The sequence below is a fragment of the Aedes albopictus genome, chromosome 2 (assembly GCF_035046485.1).
Source record: "Aedes albopictus strain Foshan chromosome 2, AalbF5, whole genome shotgun sequence".
Lineage (NCBI taxonomy): Eukaryota > Metazoa > Arthropoda > Insecta > Diptera > Culicidae > Aedes > Aedes albopictus.
The window spans coordinates 356,647,926-356,668,008 of NC_085137.1; the positions used below are offsets into that span (position 1 = coordinate 356,647,926).

The following is a 20,083-nucleotide window of genomic DNA, read 5'->3' on the forward strand; positions in this document are numbered from 1 at the left end:
AGAATGGCGCCTGATACGTCAGAATGCAGGTCAATGTGGGAGAAGTGACAAAAATTGATGATTATAATCACTTGCCTACTTCAGGCTGTTAAGTCCTCTGCTCCTGCACAAGGCCATGCAGATGTCAGAGTGTTGTTTATATGTATTTTTTTTTCGCTGTAAATCTGCTATTTTTTGCTGAATATTTTCTAGCTGAAACATCAGTAATTAATTCAGTAAAAAAATACTGAAATTTTCAGCAATGCAAATGTCATTGTGGTTTCCAATGGATTACTGAATAATCAGCCAATTTCTGAGGATTACTGAAATTTGAGTAAACTCGACCGCCGTGGGATTTGGCAGAATTTTACTGAATGGACGTTTTCGGGGTTTCGGAGTGATTGAGGTGCGTTGCATGGGGTCCAAAGGAACGTTAGTCATCGTCCTGTAACTAAAAACCCATCCTGAAACATCCTAAACCCCCCTGAAGCCCCTTAAAATCTACTGAAACGCATCTGAAACTTTACTAAAACATCCGGTAAATGCTTGAAATGCCCTTAAACGGATTGAATCGCCCCTAAAAGCTCACCTGAATCATCTTGAAACTCTCTGAAAAGCCTTGAAACGTCCCTAAGAGCCCACCTGAAACATCCTGGATCCCCTGATACTCCCTAATACGCACCTTTAGTAAACGTCCTGTAACCCCTTAACATTCTTAGCAACGCATTTAAACGCCCCTAAAACCCATGTAAAACTTCCAGGAACTTCCTGAAAATCACTGAAACTTACCTGAAACGCCCTGTAATGCCTTCATAGCCCTTAAATGCATTGAGACGCCCCTAAAAGCCCCTCCAAAACATTATAGAACCCTCAGAAGCCTCTGAAGCCTTCTTAAGCGCCTCTGTAACCACCTGACAACGTCCATAAACGTCCTTATCCCCGTGACAAGCCTCTACAAGCCCCCTGAAACATCCTGTAACCCCCGTGAATCCTCTCTAACGCCTCTGAAACCTCCCTGAAACGCCCCGTAACCCATTAAAACGGCCTGGACCACAGCGCACAGTAGTGGTTCGATCCTGAGACGAGACTCGCGAAGAGGAAAAAAAGCAACGTCAAGTGCAGCCCAACTGAGCTGTCAGTTGTAGCCCGTTTGATTACGTTACCTAAAACGAGGAAAGTATTGCTATCCGAGATAAATTCTGAAGCCAAAATTCACTCCGAGCAGCATTTTCTTCTCCTGTACTGTCAAAAATAAATTGAAAACAAAATATTCCAATAATTACTTTGCTTGGCGATTGTTGGCGATGCAAAATTTCACCTCAACATGATTTTGTGCGTGAATGGGATTCAGTCACACTGCATGTGAGCTGATGCGGTCACGTACGTGTTTGAACCACCAGCCCAAAACATAATGTCAACACAGATAGGAAGAAGAAAAAAATAACAAAGTGGAGAAAAAGAAGACCGTCTTCGCGAGTCTCGTCTCAGGTTCGATCACTTCAATATCTGGTGGCAAGTGAGAGAACCCAATGAAAAGGGCGTCTCCACCAACAAGTGCCACGGTGCAGTATAGGTGAATTTGACGGAAGCTAACGATCCCTCCGCATCTGGTGGTAGGAATGAGAAAAAGAAAGAGTGACTCCTCCAAAAAGTGCCATGGCGCAGCATATGCAAAGTGCACTTTTTTTTTCACTTTTTTAAATCGAATGCCGCATCGTAGAAAAACAAACGAGCACTTTTGGAGAGAAAATTTAATTCCCTTTCACATGCGCTTAGAACCGGTAGGTACTAACGAACAATTTATTTGATTAATTTGAGGAGCTCTTGCTATACCTCCGGTGGGCAATCTTCCGGATTTTTTTGTTAGCTGACCAATCCGGTGTCTATCGGCGTGGTCATCGAGAGTGATGATATTAGCAGCCATGGTAAATGGAAAATAACAACTGTGGAATCGCGCCACTTGGGCGGTGGCTTCTATATTCGCCTGCTTTCCACTTTAACTCAGTCAAATTTGAACCAATTGACACAACTTTAGGAATGTGGTGAGATAGGTATAGTATCTACCCGTGTACAACATTTCAAGTCAATTGGTTCAAAATTGACGGAGTTATAGTGGAAAACAGACGAATATAGAAGCCACCGCCCAAGTGGCGCGATACCCTACCATTCAAAAATATGGGTTAATTTTGAAGACGAATAACTGTTTTTTTTATGTAAACAAACGAGTTTCTCCTTATCTCACCCAGCGTCTCTACAATGGGGGACCATTTATATTCTTCCATGGGCAAATTGCACTTGTTTCACTTTTTTTGAAATGGTATAAAGAATGGGCAATGTTAAAAAAAAATTAAAAATAACTTTTTTTATTGAATTTTGCTGTGCTGCCAGCATGCCCACTGGCCAATCCAGTATCTTTTGGCATAGATATCGATAATGATGAAATCTGAAAGCACTGCGAATTATAAATAATACCTTGCAGAGCAAAATGTGAATTATTTTGAATACAAAAAAAATACTGTTCACAAAATACGATCATATTATCTCACTCACAGAGCCTCTACAGTTGGGGGTCATGTTGGGTTTACATCAAAAAATATGCAATTTCTTTGCAACATTTGAAGTTAATTTTGAAGAATTTTTATTTTGCAGTACAGATAATTGGGTTGTTTAGTGAATATAATATTGCTATTTTCTATAGCGATAGAGCTCATTTTCGTGGATAGAATGACAGTTCTATCGATAAAATGACAGTTCGACCCGAACAAAAAAATTTCCCATTCAAACTTTAAATGCATTTTAAAAATGGTTCCCGCACTCCAGGGGGGTAGACACTCTTAATCTTTTGATTTCAATCATTCTTAATCTTTGCTAATCTTGCCTAATCCCGCTTAATCCCGCTATATCCTTCAAAAATTTTTGAAATCGTTTTTACTTCAGTGTTGAAACAGGTTCTGTCAAAGCTGTCAAATCCCGGATAAAAAATTACCATTCATTACATGGTAAATATTATTAACAAATGACTGGTTTTATTGTTCACAATAAAACACATAGTAGATATATTGTTACTTTTTACAATAGAAATCAAGCCCATATAGTTCGTACAATAAGTGAACATTAGCTTTATTAGTGACTGATTGATTCGATTGTTTTTCAATAGTTCTATAATAATTGAAAGTTACTATCAGTAAAAATTAATTTAAGTTGTTTTTAAATAGTTGCAAAAGTGCCTGCTAAGTTCTCATGGACTTTTTATTAAAAAAGAGTTTATTTCTCAATTGGCTTCTTTAGTGGTGTTGAGATAATTCCATATTCACAATCTACATGCCAAACTGAGCCGAAATCCAAATTTTCATGAACTTTGGTACCCGGGAACCTATTTAAAAATCGATTTAAAGTTTGTATGGGAGCGATTTGTCGAATCACCCCTCGTCGCATTTCGTACTGGGCGGAGCTGTCAAGCAGTTGCCCAGCTGTCAAAAGGTGGTTTCAAAAAATCTGTTTGTAATTGAATTTAGGTATCAAAATAAAGTTTTAAAAATCTGAAAAAAATCATACTGGCTTATAAAAAGGTGCTCTTTCGAATAAAATCAAAAAATCAATATATTATTCTTAATTTAAAAACCCAATTACACTTAAAAACAATTTGTAACAAATAAATAACAATAAGTATTATTGTTGCTTGGATCATGTTTGTATAATGAAATACAAAATCACTTGACATATTTTTTTATAGTTTTCGTTTTAAATTTGAGTACAGATGTTTCGGTTATCGAATGTTACTCGCTAAAACTGACAGACGTCAAGCCGTGTTGGCAGAGGAAGCTCTCAATGAATAACTGAGGAAGTACTTATCCAGCTTTCCACGCTAACCATAATGGCGGCTGCTATAAAAAAATTTGACAGCACTTGTGCCCCAGCTGAACTGAAATTATGATACAAAATCTCAGCAATCTTAGAAATCATGAAAAAAAATCAGCTGTCAAGTGATGAAAAATGCTACTGCTTTAAATAATTTGGATAGGTTTGTTCAAACATTTTCGTTTTTAATAAATAATTTATTCTTTATTTTAGGTAAGGGACGTTAGTCGTAAAGACCTCTTTTGGATCCCGGACTCTCGAAGCCCAATCCCAAATTTGAACAAAAGGAAAACCCATGAGCTACTGGTCTTTTGCGAATAGCAACCTCCCAGATCCCTTGGAGGCAACGGATAGGGTCAGATGGCGGTGATGGCTTCGACAATGGTGATGTAGCTTTGATGATGATGACGAGAGTTTCAAGAGATGATAGGATGGGAGCGGTTTGAGAAGTGGCGTTTCGGGAGCAATACTCAATTCCCTCGATTCCGTAGCAGGTCCAGAAGGCCTTTGTAGGATCGAGGTCATTCTAAGTATTATAATTAAAACACTTTCTTTAACTTTTACGCTTTATATTTTAGTCCATCAGACACACACTCTCGACGTCCCACACTTTGATTCGTTCTCTCGATCTGACTCGTACACACTATCGATCTATTCATGACAGGGTTGTCCAATCTGATCTGCTTATACAAAGGGCCAATACACTTCTAGACTCTACATCCCCCCTATACATTAACGACATCAACTACAATGAATTCAGTTATTTTAAATGATCAGAATCCTGCCGATCGTCATTGTTGAGATGACTCAATGAAGTTCCTCAAAATGCTTCCGTTACAGTTATCCGTTTTCTCCGTTTCAATTGCAAAGATGAGCTGCGTTGTGATGTATAATTTGGTCGGATTCCGTTGAGTTTCTTCTTCTGTCAGAGTACAAACTCTGCGACCATACCTTCAACAATTTCAAATTCTTCAGGAGCGGATGTTCCACAAGGTTTGTTTGGTTATATTATTTGCTCAAAACCAATAGTATATACATCTCCCTCAGCTCAAATGGTTTAATTGAAGGAATCTTTTTTTTTCTATGTTTTTTTCTCCCAGTCGGTCATCGTATATCTCCTCCACTTGAGCATACAGATGTTTCGTTCAAATATGGCAGCTTATCACGAATGGGCCAGGAATACAACTCCAGGTGTACGGTGCAATACAGATGTCAGCAGAAAAGATCTCTAGTCCCAGACCGAGTCGAAACTTTTAGGATCTTGCTGCAGCTTTACCCTAGTAGGATATTGGGCCAATATGACCCAGACTGGTACGCTGAACGTGCACTACGCCATCGTGGTGCGAAAGTCCTAACATCTTAGGAGGGCTCAGTATGTTTAAGTTGTTCCATTCCATTTTTCCATTTCCTTTATCATAGTTTTGAGTAGATCCTCTTGTCCTGCAGTGTTGTATGTTGCTTTCACAACGAAAATGCGCCACCACTTCCACAGGGGCTCCAGTCTACAGAACTTCTCAAATCTCAGAACTTCTCGTGCAAAACCCTCCCATACGTTTGGGCGTAGTCTGACTCATAAAAATAGTTTTAATCAAGCTGATGAATTAACGATGACAATAATTCCATTACATTTGCTGCAATATATGTTTAGTGCCGTTTTGCCTTCAATCTGCTTTTTTACGGCTTCAAAGACTCCAAAATTTAAAACGAAATGCAATGTTTGCATTTTTTCCCTGGCACCCGATTGATTGTCGACATATGGTAAGACATGTGGCCATTGGACTCATTGTCTTAACCTACTTTTCATGTGGCTATGTATGCATTGAAGCGATCGATGTTCCAGTTTTATGTCTCACAATTTCCGTAGCGTTTCAAATTACGTTGCCTTGTGTATGAGTCCAGTAAGGATAATGAACTGCAAATCCTGCGTACATCCTACTACGGGCCCATCAAACTTATTTGGTGTTGTTTCGTTCGGTTTGGTTGGTTAGAATTGTAGACGCTTGCTGATACAGTTATTTTTTTTTTTTCATTGTTAACTAGGATTGCTTCATAAGGATCTGTTTTATAGCGAACGCTCGGAATAACCTTTTTAACACTGCACCCCATGACAGAAAACTTATAACCTAAAAGCTTAAAAATCTTAAAATTCTCTACACATTCAACATTATTGACAACTTTTCCAAAATTCCAATAACGACAAATTATGTGATACACCAAAATGTCTCATATCGCGTTCATTTTGAGCTCTACCATCGACAACAAATGTCGGCCAAAGTCCAAATCTGTATTCTACACATAACCTTCTACCCCTATTCCCTAGAATATATCTTCTACAACATAACCAGCACTCACAAATCACCTATACATACACTATCTGTGACTGTGCTTCTCTCAACTCCAGAATTACTCCCATTGGGATCTCCATTCCACTCACCTAGAGACCGAACGTGTCTTAATAATCTGAGCCAAATCCGTAATATTATTGATTTGTTGTATTTATTTGATAGGGAACTGTGATTTTTTTTTAAATCTTCTTGAATGATGAAATGATTCTGATCAGGGCACTTTTTTTCTTCCAAGCTTAAATCCATTTTCTTATTCTTCTATGACATGTAAATACTCTTTGCCCAAGAAAGTCCAGGAAACCCGTACCACGAAACATCACTTGATCGACCGGAAATCCAACTCGTCAGTCTAAGCATAGTTCCACCGAAACCCTCATCTACATAGCGTTAGCAATATGGGTACTGTTGTAGTAATTTCGCGAATTATCGGAACAACAATCCATTTAACGATTCACTCATATACAAACGCTGAACTATTCGATGTAAATAATGTCTTTGATATGTTTTACGACGGAACGGCTCAAAATGATCGTTTAAGTATTAAATCACAATGCCATGATGATCAGTAACTTCCCTTCACCCCATGTATAGCCCTAATAGAAACTATGTTTCTAGTGCACAGGCATTTATTCTTGGTAGAAAACCACCTCTTTGTGAAACACAACCATTCTAAAATGGGTACACACACAACCATAGATAGACAACTATACATAGTATTATAACGTTGAACTCATATCTTTTCGTTTTGATACTCAAATATTCCTGTGCAATACTCCATTGATTTATAAGTAGGGGTAATCTAGCTATATAGCTCTATATACTCTCCTCGTTTGGCTACAACTTGGCTTTCACAAAACAATAAAAATTAGTTTACTTCCAAAACCACTCAATTTAAAATAGTGTTTTGGTACAAAACCAATGTCCGTTACGACACAAAACTCACCTTCTTTTTTTTTTGGCAAAGCAAACCAATTGAGTACAATATACCCGCATAATCACCAACTGTAAATGCGGTGTTTCTCATACTGTAGATGACTATAATAAATTGTCATTCAACCATCTCTCAAACTATTCGAGATAACAGTAAGATAACCATTCCATGTACATATTTGCCAGTTTGGCAAATGGTAATCCGCCAAATAACAGTATGTGGAATAGGCGGTTAAGATTGGTTACCATAACTGTTTCTATTTTGGTACAAAACCATTTTACAATTCGTACAAAACCATTTCTTTTATGATACAAAACTATGTCACATTTGGTACAAAACCATTTCACACAGGTACAGAACCATTTCTCTTTTGGAACAAAACCATTTCACATTTGGTACAAAACCATTTCCCTTTTGGTACGAAACCATTTCTTTCATAATACAAAACCATTCTACTTTTGGTACAAAACCATTTCTCTTTTGGTACAAATCCACTTAAATATAATACAAAACCATTTCAAATTTGGTACATCACTATTTTTCTTTATTACTTACTGTGTTTTTTTTTTGTCCTCGTCGCCAAAATGTCGGATCGAGGTCATTCTAAGTATTATAATTAAAACACTTTCTTTAACTTTTACGCTTTATATTTTAGTCCATCAGACACACACTCTCGACGTCCCACACTTTGATTCGTTCTCTCGATCTGACTCGTACACACTATCGATCTATTCATGACAGGGTTGTCCAATCTGATCTGCTTATACAAAGGGCCAATACACTTCTAGACTCTACAGCCTTCACAAAAGTTTGCGTGGGAGGGTTGTGTGTTTTACGTTACAATCCGTTTCCCAGCAAAATCGAATGAGTATTGAGCACACCATACAAAGCCGGCAACTGTCCAGTCCCATTCCGGCTTTGCCTTTTGAGTCTAAATCCGTTACGATAATGAGAAAATATTCGGACTGTCCATCAACACGACCACGATGTAGGGTTATTTAGTGCTGGAGATTTTGTAGTGATGCAGTGCGGTACTGCAGTCGTTGCCATCTAATTTCACTTAGGTCTGATGATCGGCAGTATGATGTCTCCTGCTCTAGAAGCGATATATCAAACAGGCTTATTCTGCGCGGCGTGTGAGGTGAGACGAGTCGAATGAGGTGACAAAAGTCGACTCGCCCATTTGATTTACATTAGTCGTCTCACGTCACGTGAGACGAAACCGTCCGTCTCACCTCACACGCCGCGCAGAATAAGCCTGAAAGTTTAAGTCTTGATCTGGTACTGATCTCTCTGGAAATGTGTTTGAACTCAGAGTTAATTTACTACAATGGTTAAATTGAGATGGAATTTCTCGGGGTACGCCAGCGAAGCACAAATCTGGGTGTACGGAGCTAGTTGAGTGGCTAGTTTCATTCTGAAAATAGTTTGGGAGGAATAGGACAGATCGGTGAAGTACTAGATTTGTAGTAATGAGCTGAATTTTAGTATGGTGAGAAGGCCAATTCTCCGTTTCCGCAATGAAATGGTTCAAAAAGCGTGGGTATTATGATTCCTTGCCTAATTTAATGCTGTTTGAGCAAAACTTTCAGTAACCGTGTTGTTGTTTTCTCCATTTCTTGCAACATAAATAACATAGTTATCCAAAGTTTTGCTCAAACAGCATTGAATTAGACAAAGAATCACAATACCCACGCTTTTTGAACCATTTCTTTGCAGAAACAGAGAATTGACCTTCTCACCATACAAAAATTCAGCTCATTACTTCAATTCTAGTACTACACCGAACGTGCCCCATTGAAAAAAAAACAGATAAGTGATTCTCATCACGAGAATCCAGGTGGAGAATATAGAGTGAGCGGGGTATAAGAACCACGTTGAGCCGAAGTACACGGGATTTTCTGTAAGGCTAGTGAGGTGGTATCACATTTCCCGGAATGCCATCTCCCGGAATGCCATTTCCCGGAGTGACATTTCCCGGAATGACACATTTCCCGGAATGCCATTTCCCGGAGTGACATTTCCCGGAATGACACATTATCCGGAATGCCATTTCCCAGAATTACACATTTCGCGGAATGCCATTTCCCGGAGTGGTTGTTCGTGAGGAAATTTGATTGGCATGTTCTCATTGGACCAACCATTCGGTTGTACGTGAAGTACTTCGTATGTCGTACTCTCATCGGACCATAAATCGAAGGTGTTTTAGTCGACAGCCCTTAGACCTTCTCATCCACCATAGCAAAGTACATACCAAAACTACCACAGCTTTAAAAGGACGGCCAGTGGGCAGCCTAATGGAATGGTATTATTATGAAACACATGATACACCTCGAAAGAACAGCCTATTTTTAAAAGAAGGAAAAATCTCTGATGGGAAAGCTAGTAGAGTGACCGCCAATAGTACAGTATAGCAGCCGAGTTGAATGGCTTGATGCATATACATGCTACTAACTCTCTCATCAGAGATTTTTCCTTCTTTTAAAAATAGGCTGTTCTTTCGAAGTATATGTATACAACATTAGCAATTTATTTAATTAGGATGCTATGATACTGTAATATTGACCACATCACAAGCTCTCCCATCAGAGATTTTTCCTTCTTTTGAAAATAGGCTGTTCTTTCAAGGTGCACATACCTCGAGCACATATCAAAATCAAACTATTCGACTAGGCTGCCCAATATCCGTCCTTAGAATTTAAGGCATTCAATTAAATAACCTAGCACGCTAGCTCCCTAATGCCTAATGACTTGATACCTCATTTCGCGAAATTAGTAATTCCGAGAAATGTCACTCCGGGAAATGGCATTCCGGGAAATGACTTTCCGGGAAAATGATCGTTCCGGGAAGTGGCATTCCGGGAAAATTATCATTCCGGGAAATGTGTCATTCCGGGAAATGTCATTCCGGGAAATGTCACTCCGGGAAATGGCATTCCGGGAAGTGGCATTCCGGGAAATGTGATACCACCGGCTAGTGATCATTGGTGGTCTATGCAGCGGACAGGTGTACCCACGCGAGAAAAGTCATGCTCGGGCCATCATCGCAAGACAATTCATTAGACCTGGAATTTCGATTGGTACGCCTGCTCACCGATAACCCTCCCATGCTAGCTTTTGTGAAGACTTCGGTTCCTTCGGCAATCTGGACTTGCTAACGAATCGAGGAAACTGAGTATTTCTTCCAAAACGCAACTGCTCTGACCACTCCCACCCCATCACCTCTTGAAGCCCTCGTCATCATCATCAAAGCTACATCACCATTGTCGAAGCTCTCACCGTCGTCTAAAGCTTATCCGTTGCCTCAAGAATGTTTCCCTTTCATCTATGCTACCAAGAATAAATTCCAATACGTAGAAAAATATAGCTTTTGTTAACTGTGGGTATTATGCGGGATAGGTTCCCGTACTCGGAAAACTTTCGCTCATCGATACGTCCTGAAACCATGAATCTACATGAGATCTTGAATGTCCATCTGAGAGGTTGCCATTCACTAAAGCCCAGCAGCTCACAGGTTTTCCTTTTGTTCAAATTCGGGATTGGACTTCGAGATTCCGGGATCCAAAAGAGGTCTGTACAATTTACGTCCCTTACCTAAAATAAAGAATAAATTATTAAAAACGAAAATGTTTAAACAAACCTATCCAAATTATTTAAAGCAGTTGCATTTTTCATCACTTGACAGCTGATTTTTTTTTTCATGATTTCTAAGATTGCTGAGATTTTGTATCATAATTTCAGTTCAACTGGGGCACAAGTGCTGTCAATTTTTTTTTTATAGCAGCCGCCATTATGGTTAGCGTGGAAAGCTGGATAGAAAACTAGCTGAAAAGCAGGTTTAGCCAAGTGAGGATGTTAAGACAAGAAAAAGATGAACAATGATTTTTCTAATGTTTTTCAATAAATTAAAGGAATCTAGTAAATAGTAAACTACCATTGATAACAATACAAATACATTTAGTTTAATGGGGTCAATTGAACCGATGTTAAAATAAACATGCAATAATATTTGTTGTTATGTAAACAGATTTCGCAATTGAAAAACCAAAGAATTCATATTTCTCGGTAACATTTTTCTCCAGCATTTACAGATACTAATGGCCACATGAATTGTGAACGATTTATGGTATGGATCATACGACCTGAGGTCTGACTTGTGATATTTGGCACTTATTTGAAAAGATTGAAGATAGATCTTATCAACAGCTGCCAAGCAATACATACCAGACAGACATCTGAGTTTTTGATTCTTATCATAAAATGTGCATATCATTCTGGCGGACGTTAGTGCTCGTAAATGCTGGATATAAATGTGGGAAATATAAATTCTATGGATTTTCAAAAGCGGAAACTGCTTACAAATAACAACAAATATTACTGTATTTTTATTGTAACAACGGTTCATTTGACGCCATTCAATTAATTGTATTTGTATTGTAAGAACAATGAAAAAACATTAAGATATATTGTTATCTTTTGAAAATTGCCCTAAAAATGTATCATAAAAACACAATAGATTCTATTGTTTTTCGCGAAAAAGTGTATGAAAATTTTCTCAAAATTTTATGGTTAAGATACATAACGACCACCATTTTTTATTGTAAAAGTGTCATTTACCATTCACCGAATGGTATAGAACAATAGGGGTGATGGTGAGTGTGTTGTGTAAATTACAATATGTTTAATGGTGAATATTTTTCGAAAAAATGGTGTTGTAACAATAAAATTTATCGTATTTTTATGATACTTTTTATCAGGGATCCTTCAAATCACCAACACTTTTTGTTTATACGGGCTTTGTTCACAGTAAAGTAATCCAGATTACAAAGTAATTTCGTGTTCGTTCGTTATCCGCGCGTTACGATGGTTACGATCGATTCTTCCCGAGAATTCCACTACGGAACCGCCAGCAGACACTTCTGACGAGGATCCTTCCAGCAAGAAGTTCGACAAAAAAGCCTCGAAAAGGTAGCGGAAGTGCGCATAGTGAATTCATCTCAACAATATAAACCGTCCTTGTCGGAGCAGATGGAGGGAATTTGTGGTCTGTCGCAGCGATTCCTGAAGTGGCGAAGAAACGGGGAAGCAAATTAAAGCGGTGAGGACGAGGACGAACCACGAAATTAGTCTATGACACTACTGCAGCTGGTCACCGAGGAGGAGAAACTCGCCAACAAAGCCGAAGCAGATGGGTTTAGTGAAACGAGTTGCGGCGACCTTACAAATCGGTCATTGTGTATCCAGCATACGTGTTGTTCGGCTACCATCGATCGCAGATCTCCAAAACAATTGCGCTGTAATCGTGCTCCGCGGCAACTCCTGAGAATTACGGTGGAAGAAAACGACTTCCAATCGACCGGAAATGAAGAATGCCAACAGAATTTTCAGTGAGAAACCTGACTGAATCGACAGCAGTAGGGTTGGCAAGCTGCAGCTGCTAACATTAACGACTAACAATCACCAGCTTCAAATGGAACATCTTTGTAAGGACCAAACCTGCTGGAAGATTCATGGTACCAGAATGCGGAATAAAGTCAATTTTCCGGTAATTATTAACGTTTCATTACATTAGCGAAATAAATTTAAAAATTCCCTTTTCTTGTACAGGATTGTTATTTCAAAGCATGACCCTTCCTGCCACGTTACGTAACGATAGGATTTATTTGCTGCAGAGTGTCAAGTGTAGATGATTCCAGCAGAAATGCAGCCAGCACGTCAATCGCCATTTTAGTTAGACCTGCAGGAGCCTTGGAAATAAATCAATTATTTAGACTGCGTTTTTCGATCATTTTGAAACTTCCTACTGTTACATGGTAAGAAACCGCCATCGTCACCGCTCTGATTTACTTTACCTAGTATTTTGTCTGAAATCGAACAGTGCGACAATTAAACACCATCATTCTTGTTTATAGGTTCTGTTGATTCATCCGTTAAGACGTATGAGGGTTAAAGTGTTACCGTGTTATTAACCGAAATTACTAGCACTTACATGTGATAAACTTCAAATAAATTTCTTCATCCTAAAAAGATCGATCCGAGAAATTCAATAAAAAAAATTTTCCGAACAACCACGTTTATCAATGGGCTTTATTACTAATGCATCTCTTGGTGAAAATATTTAAAACAAACTCAGATTTGTTCTGCAAGGAAATACAATCCAAGAATTTCGTGAACAACTCCAGATGTTCTTGGAAATTGTAAACGGTTTTTGCAACACCTTGCAAGAGAGAACGTGGTGAACCTTACAACAAAATCTACGAGGAAATACAATCCAAGAATTTCTGCATCAACTCAGAAGTTTTCGGAGTTAGTCAACAGGTTTTGCATCACCTTGCAAGAGATGACGTGGTGAACCTAAAAAATTGCAACAAAATCTACGAGCAAATACAATCCAAGAATTTCTGGAACAACTCCAGAAGTTCTTGGAATTAGCAAAAAGATTTTGCATTACCTTGCAAGAGAGGACGTGGTGAGCCTAAAAAAACTACAACAGAATCTACAAGCGAATACAATCCAAGAATCTCTGGAACAACTCCAGATGTTCTTGGAATTAGCAAAACGATTTTGCATTACCTTGCAAGAGAGGACGTGGTGAGCCTAAAAAAACTACAACAGAATCTACGAGCGAATACAATCCAAGAATCTCTGGAACAACTCCAGAAGTTCTGGAATTAGCCAACAGGTTTTTGCATCACCATGCAAGAGAGGACGTGGTGAACCTAAAAAATTACAACAAAATCTACGAGCGAATACAATCCAAGAATTTCTGGAACAACTCCAGAAGTTCTTGGAATTAGCAAAAAAGGTTTTGCATCACCATGCAAGAGAGGACGTGGTGAGCATAAAAAACTACAACAGAATCTACGAGCGAATACAATCCAAGAATCTCTGGAACAACTGCAGAAGTTCTGGAATTAGCAAAAAGGTTTTGCATCACCTTGCAAGAGAGGACGTGGTGAACCTAAAAAATTACAACAAAATCTACGAGCGAATACAATCCAAGAATTTCTGGATCAACTCCAGAAGTTCTTGGAATTAGCAAAAAGGTTTTGCATCACCTTGCAAGAGAGGACGTGGTGAACCTAAAAAATTACAACAAAATCTACAAGCAAATACTTTCCAAACATTTCTGGAACAATAATCTAGAATTTCTTGGAATAAGTCAACAGGTTTTTCATCACCTTGCAAGAGAGGACGGGGTGAACCTAAAAAATTACAACAAAATCTACGAACAAATACAACCCAAGAATTTCTGGAACAACTCCAGAAGTTTTTGGAATTAGCAAACAGGTTTTGCATCACCTTGCAAGAGAGGACGTGGTGAACCTGAAAAATTACAACAAAATCTGCAAGCAAATACAATTCTAGAATTTTTGGAACAACTCCAGGAGTTCTAGGAAATAGCCAACAGGTTTTGCATCACCTTGCAAGCGAGGACGTGGTGAACCTAAAAAATTACAACACAATCTACGAGCGAATAAATACAATCCAAGAATTTCTGCATCAACTCCAGAAGTTCTTGGAATTAGCAAAAAGGTTTTGCATCACCTTGCAATAGAGGACGTGGTGAACCTAAAAAATTACAACAAAATCTACGAGCGAATAAATACAATCCAAGAATTTCTGCATCAACTCCAGAAGTTCTTGGAATTAGCAAAAAGGTTTTGCATCACCATGCAAGAGAGGACGTGGTGAACCTAAAAAATTACAACAAAATCTACGAGCGAATAAATGCAATCCAAGAATTTCTGCATCAACTCCAGAAGTTCTTGGAATTAGCAAAAAGGTTTTGCATCACCTTGCAATAGAGGACGTGGTGAACCTAAAAAATTACAACAAAATCTACGAGCGAATAAATACAATCCAAGAATTTCTGCATCAACTCCAGAAGTTCTTGGAATTAGCAAAAAGGTTTTGCATCACCTTGCAAGAGAGGACGTGGTGAACCTAAAAAATTACAACAAAATCTACGAGCAAATACAATCCAAGAATTTCTGGAACAACTCCAGAAGTTCTTGGAATTAGCAAAAAGGTTTTGCATCACCATGCAAGAGAGGACGTGGTGAACCTAAAAAATTACAACAAAATCTACGAGCGAATAAATGCAATCCAAGAATTTCTGCATCAACTCCAGAAGTTCTTGGAATTAGCAAAAAGGTTTTGCATCACCTTGCAAGAGAGGACGTGGTGAACCTAAAAAATTACAACAAAATCTACGAGCGAATAAATACAATCCAAGAATTTCTGCATCAACTCCAGAAGTTCTTGGAATTAGCAAAAAGGTTTTGCATCACCATGCAAGAGAGGACGTGGTGAACCTAAAAAATTACAACAAAATCTACGAGCGAATAAATGCAATCCAAGAATTTCTGCATCAACTCCAGAAGTTCTTGGAATTAGCAAAAAGGTTTTGCATCACCTTGCAATAGAGGACGTGGTGAACCTAAAAAATTACAACAAAATCTACGAGCGAATAAATACAATCCAAGAATTTCTGCATCAACTCCAGAAGTTCTTGGAATTAGCAAAAAGGTTTTGCATCACCTTGCAAGAGAGGACGTGGTGAACCTAAAAAATTACAACAAAATCTACGAGCAAATACAATCCAAGAATTTCTGGAACAACTCCAGAAGTTCTTGGAATTAGCAAAAAGGTTTTGCATCACCATGCAAGAGAGGACGTGGTGAACCTAAAAAATTACAACAAAATCTACGAGCGAATAAATGCAATCCAAGAATTTCTGCATCAACTCCAGAAGTTCTTGGAATTAGCAAAAAGGTTTTGCATCACCTTGCAATAGAGGACGTGGTGAACCTAAAAAATTACAACAAAATCTACGAGCGAATAAATACAATCCAAGAATTTCTGCATCAACTCCAGAAGTTCTTGGAATTAGCAAAAAGGTTTTGCATCACCTTGCAAGAGAGGACGTGGTGAACCTAAAAAATTACAACAAAATCTACGAGCGAATACAATCCAAGAATTTCTGGAACAACTCCAGAAGTTTTTGGAATTAGCAAACAGGTTTTGCATCACCTTGCAAGCGAGGACGTGGTGAACCTAAAAAATTACAACAAAATCTACGAGCAAATACAATCCAAAAAATTCTGGAATAACTCCAGAAGTTCTAGGAAACAGTCAACGGTTTTTGCATCACCTTGCCAACGAGAAAAACTGATTATTTTTTAGCGAATAAATGAGAGCACTCGATGATGCGATCCATTAAGACGTTCAAAGAGCTTGGGGTATTTTCGGTTCTTTTGTTGTAGCCCCCTTCCCTTACCCTAGCCCACCCAATATTGTTTATTAATCAAACCTTAAGTACTAATTACATCTTGAATAGGTAACGTTATGATAGACTACGCGTGTAACTAGATGATACATGTCAATGGTTCAAGACGACGAAGTATCTCCTCCAGAAAGTAATGTTTATCGTAAAACTGTTTGGTTTTGGCTCGGGTTATCCTGATTGATGTATCATTTATCCATGGTTCACAGGAATAGCTAGAAAGGATGAAATATAATATTATATTGTTCATGCTTGGTTACAAGTACACAGGGTCAAAATTTGGACAAGGAATGAACTGAAGGATCAACATCTGTTTGGCACTAATGGAAATCTGATCGAATCAAATCAGATGTTTGAGCATTGATCTATACTTGGTATTTGACCCTGTGCACTTGCATCTCTATACCCCGGACAGACATAATACATAGACAAAATTCTCTCAGTTCAAGTCAGTCTACCCGGATAAAAACTAACCATAGGGTATTTGGTGAAAACCATTCCTGTACCATACAGTGTACCAGCTACAATATAGTGTATTGTAATGGAATGGTTCGCTAAAAGCTTTGCACATTGGTAGCTATTATACATTTACATCCGATCTTTATGTAACAATATATTATACTGTTTTTCTTACGTTTAAACCATTCACTATTCCGAAACAATCTTTTTCCGTGCATTTTTAATTTTTTATTCAGTTTATGATTTTTTCCGTGCTTTGTTTTGTTGATGTCCGTGACATTTTTGTTGCAAAGGAAATGAAAGAGAAAAAAGTGAATAAGTTGAAACATCTATTTAAAGTCAATAAAATGTTTAGATAAAGTGGTAAACCAGGTGTCCTAAGGACTGCATATCCAAGAGATATGGTGGGCTAGGTATGTAGAGTGCGATGAGAGGAATACGAATGTAGGTCAACCCGGAAAGACGCAGGCCAGATTACCGTAAATCAGTGGATGAGTTCAACACTATTCTTTCTCTTCTTCTCTCATGTGAAATTGCCTTGTACAACATAATGCGATTTATCTTTGACATTTTTAACATAAGGACTGGACTGGACACTGAAACGACTTCTGAAGTAAGTTCGTCTTCGCTTTTTAACCTAACTTATAGTTGAATCGAACTTGACAGTTTTCTCATGAGTTGTTATGTACACATTTCATAGCTCAGTCAAATTGGAGCCTCAATATTGCAATAATGGTTAAGCACGCTGTAATGATACTTATGTACCTCGTCACCCACTTCATGCAACTACATTAGTGGTCTAATAACACTTAGCGCGCTAGGCATAGTTCCATCATGCCGCTCAAAGTGTTGCCACAAATAATGCTTAGTTTGTAAAACCCGGTTATCTGGCTGGTGGGACATGGGAGCCTAAGCTTCAACTGTTAATGCAATCAGAGGCTACTCAGACTTAGACGAGTTTAGGTTAGTTTGGCTAGAACTGCCATTATCGAAGGAACATGACGAGATAATATAACATTATATGGTTTATCTAATATAAAACAATACAACATAACAAAAGAGAACCATTCCAAAACCATGATTAAATTTATAACCAGTAGTGAAATTACAATTAAAAACAATATATTTACGGTACATTTTAATGTTTGAAACCATACGTGTACCATACAATGTACGGTATATTAAAGCCCACGTATCAGTATTTTGAACAATTCATTTACAATAAAATGTATGGTTTTGTAAAAAAATATATATGGAGAAAAATATTTTTTTATATTGTTACGATACTTAACAACCCGTATAGTATATTGTAAAAATCTCATTTACAATTCACTGTATGATGTCTAACATTACATCTTATTGTTTTTGTATTTTTTATTTTTACAGTGGTGTTTATTGTAACAATATGGTTCTAAATAGTACTGTTACAATACAACATTCGGTTTTTCTACTGTATTTTTTATTCGGGTAACTAGACTAACTTGAACTGAGAGAATTTTCAGAATGGCACTCATTTCAAGCACAATTGTACAGTAATTCTGGTATCACATGTGTGTCATAAGTATTAAGTGAAACGTTAGGTAATTACATCACGGGAAAATAGACGACATATTCAAACCAATCATCAGGAAATGTACATACAAATAATTTTGCGTTCATATTATCAAACACTGTTATTTAAAGGTCAATGCTTGGAACATGCTACTATTATATACACAACACAAACAGAAAATTAATATTATACCTATAAATTGTTTGGTATTTTTTTCCGCGAAATGGCACTTTCCGGAAAATGGTATTGCGCACTTAGTTCACCACTGGACTATCGCCAAGACTATCGCACAAATTTTCACAAGTGCGAAAACGTAAATAACAATCCGCGATTGCATCAAATTAACTCGGTGTCTGTGGAGCAATTATTCAGCATAGATCGAAGAAATTATGCGCTGAAGACACCGACTCGATTTGATGCGATCGTGCACCTCTATACAGGTTTTCACATTTATAGAGGCGGAGTGCGCAGCCCAGTGGTAAACTAAATGCGCAATACATTCCGCAAAATGATCCATTCCAAAAAACATGACCATTCAACATGTAATTGTAATTTGTATTACTTCTCGTAAACTTATCGGATAAACATGACAAATTTAACTCACCATTCTCTCGAAAATCGTGTAGATTCGGGGATTTCCGCTTCGTAACTACTGAGATTTCCACGGGACTCTCTGGAACCGATAGGAACTCGAGCTTCTGATTTGTCACCAGCTCGCAAAGGATGGATATGTTTGACTTTCAGCTATATTTTAGAATACAATGATTAGCAGCATTTGAAATCAAAAGTTGACGGTGCTTTCCTGAAGAAAATGGGGTTCATGCAGTTGGACAATAATTCAAACATCTACCTCCGTTGTCGGATAGGGAAGACGTGCATTTACATGGTGGTGTACGCAGACGAGCTGATTATTGCCTGTGAAAAAAAACTAGTAATGAGCAAACATTCAAGAGCTGAAACGATGACTTTTGATCTACCGAAAGATCCACTTCGGGTTTCCGTTCCTGTGTGCCGTACGTACTGCTTGCCGAGTGTCTCTGTTGGGTCATTCGAATCGGGTGACAATTCCAACGTCAAGCTGTCCTCTGCTAAATCTGCTACTATCCGGCGGAAGCTGATACGATGTAGAACCGTTACGGACCTTTAAATTCCGGTTTATTTTTCGGGCACGTGCCGCGCACCAGCTCGCTCAACTGTTTGTTTACTAACAGAATGACAGTTCTAAACACTGAACGAAAAGCGTAGCGACTTTTGTTTTGCAGATGGTTTTCATAATCCCGCCTAATCTTTCCTAATCTCCTCTAATCTTTTTAATTTGATTAGAAAATGATTAGAGTGTCCAACCCCCTGCCGCACTCCAAAAATTAGGAAATTTTGGATTTCGACTAATTTTTGGGTGGAGAATCCGGTTATAAAATAATCCAGATACCCCTAAAGAACCCAATTCGATGATTTTTTCTGTTTACCTGATTCTGTCTACCACCGATTTTATCACGTTTTTCACCCGATTTGATCAGCCCATAAGATTTCTTAAGTTGTCAACTGTCCATACTAGTAGAATTCGATTGGTGTAATTTTGATTTCTTGTTTATATCTTCTACTTCGAACACCACCTTCGAGCGTGCACAGTGAGAATGTTGACCACTGCCAGTCAATAATTCAGTTGATTC

General features: G+C 38.2%; 1 protein-coding gene and 1 long non-coding RNA gene across 2 annotated transcripts in view; one reads left to right on the forward strand and one right to left on the reverse strand.

Annotated features, from left to right (window-relative positions):
* The window catches only part of LOC109407440 (band 7 protein AGAP004871), a 501,977-nt gene that overhangs the window by 395,259 nt on the left and 86,635 nt on the right, over nucleotides 1-20,083 (reverse strand). The gene's annotated exons all lie outside the window — the stretch shown is intronic.
* LOC134287235 (uncharacterized) lies at nucleotides 3,833-5,524 on the forward strand. Its single transcript, XR_009997142.1, has 3 exons — nucleotides 3,833-4,357; nucleotides 4,678-4,830; nucleotides 4,938-5,524. It is a non-coding gene; the product is annotated as an uncharacterized LOC134287235 (long non-coding RNA).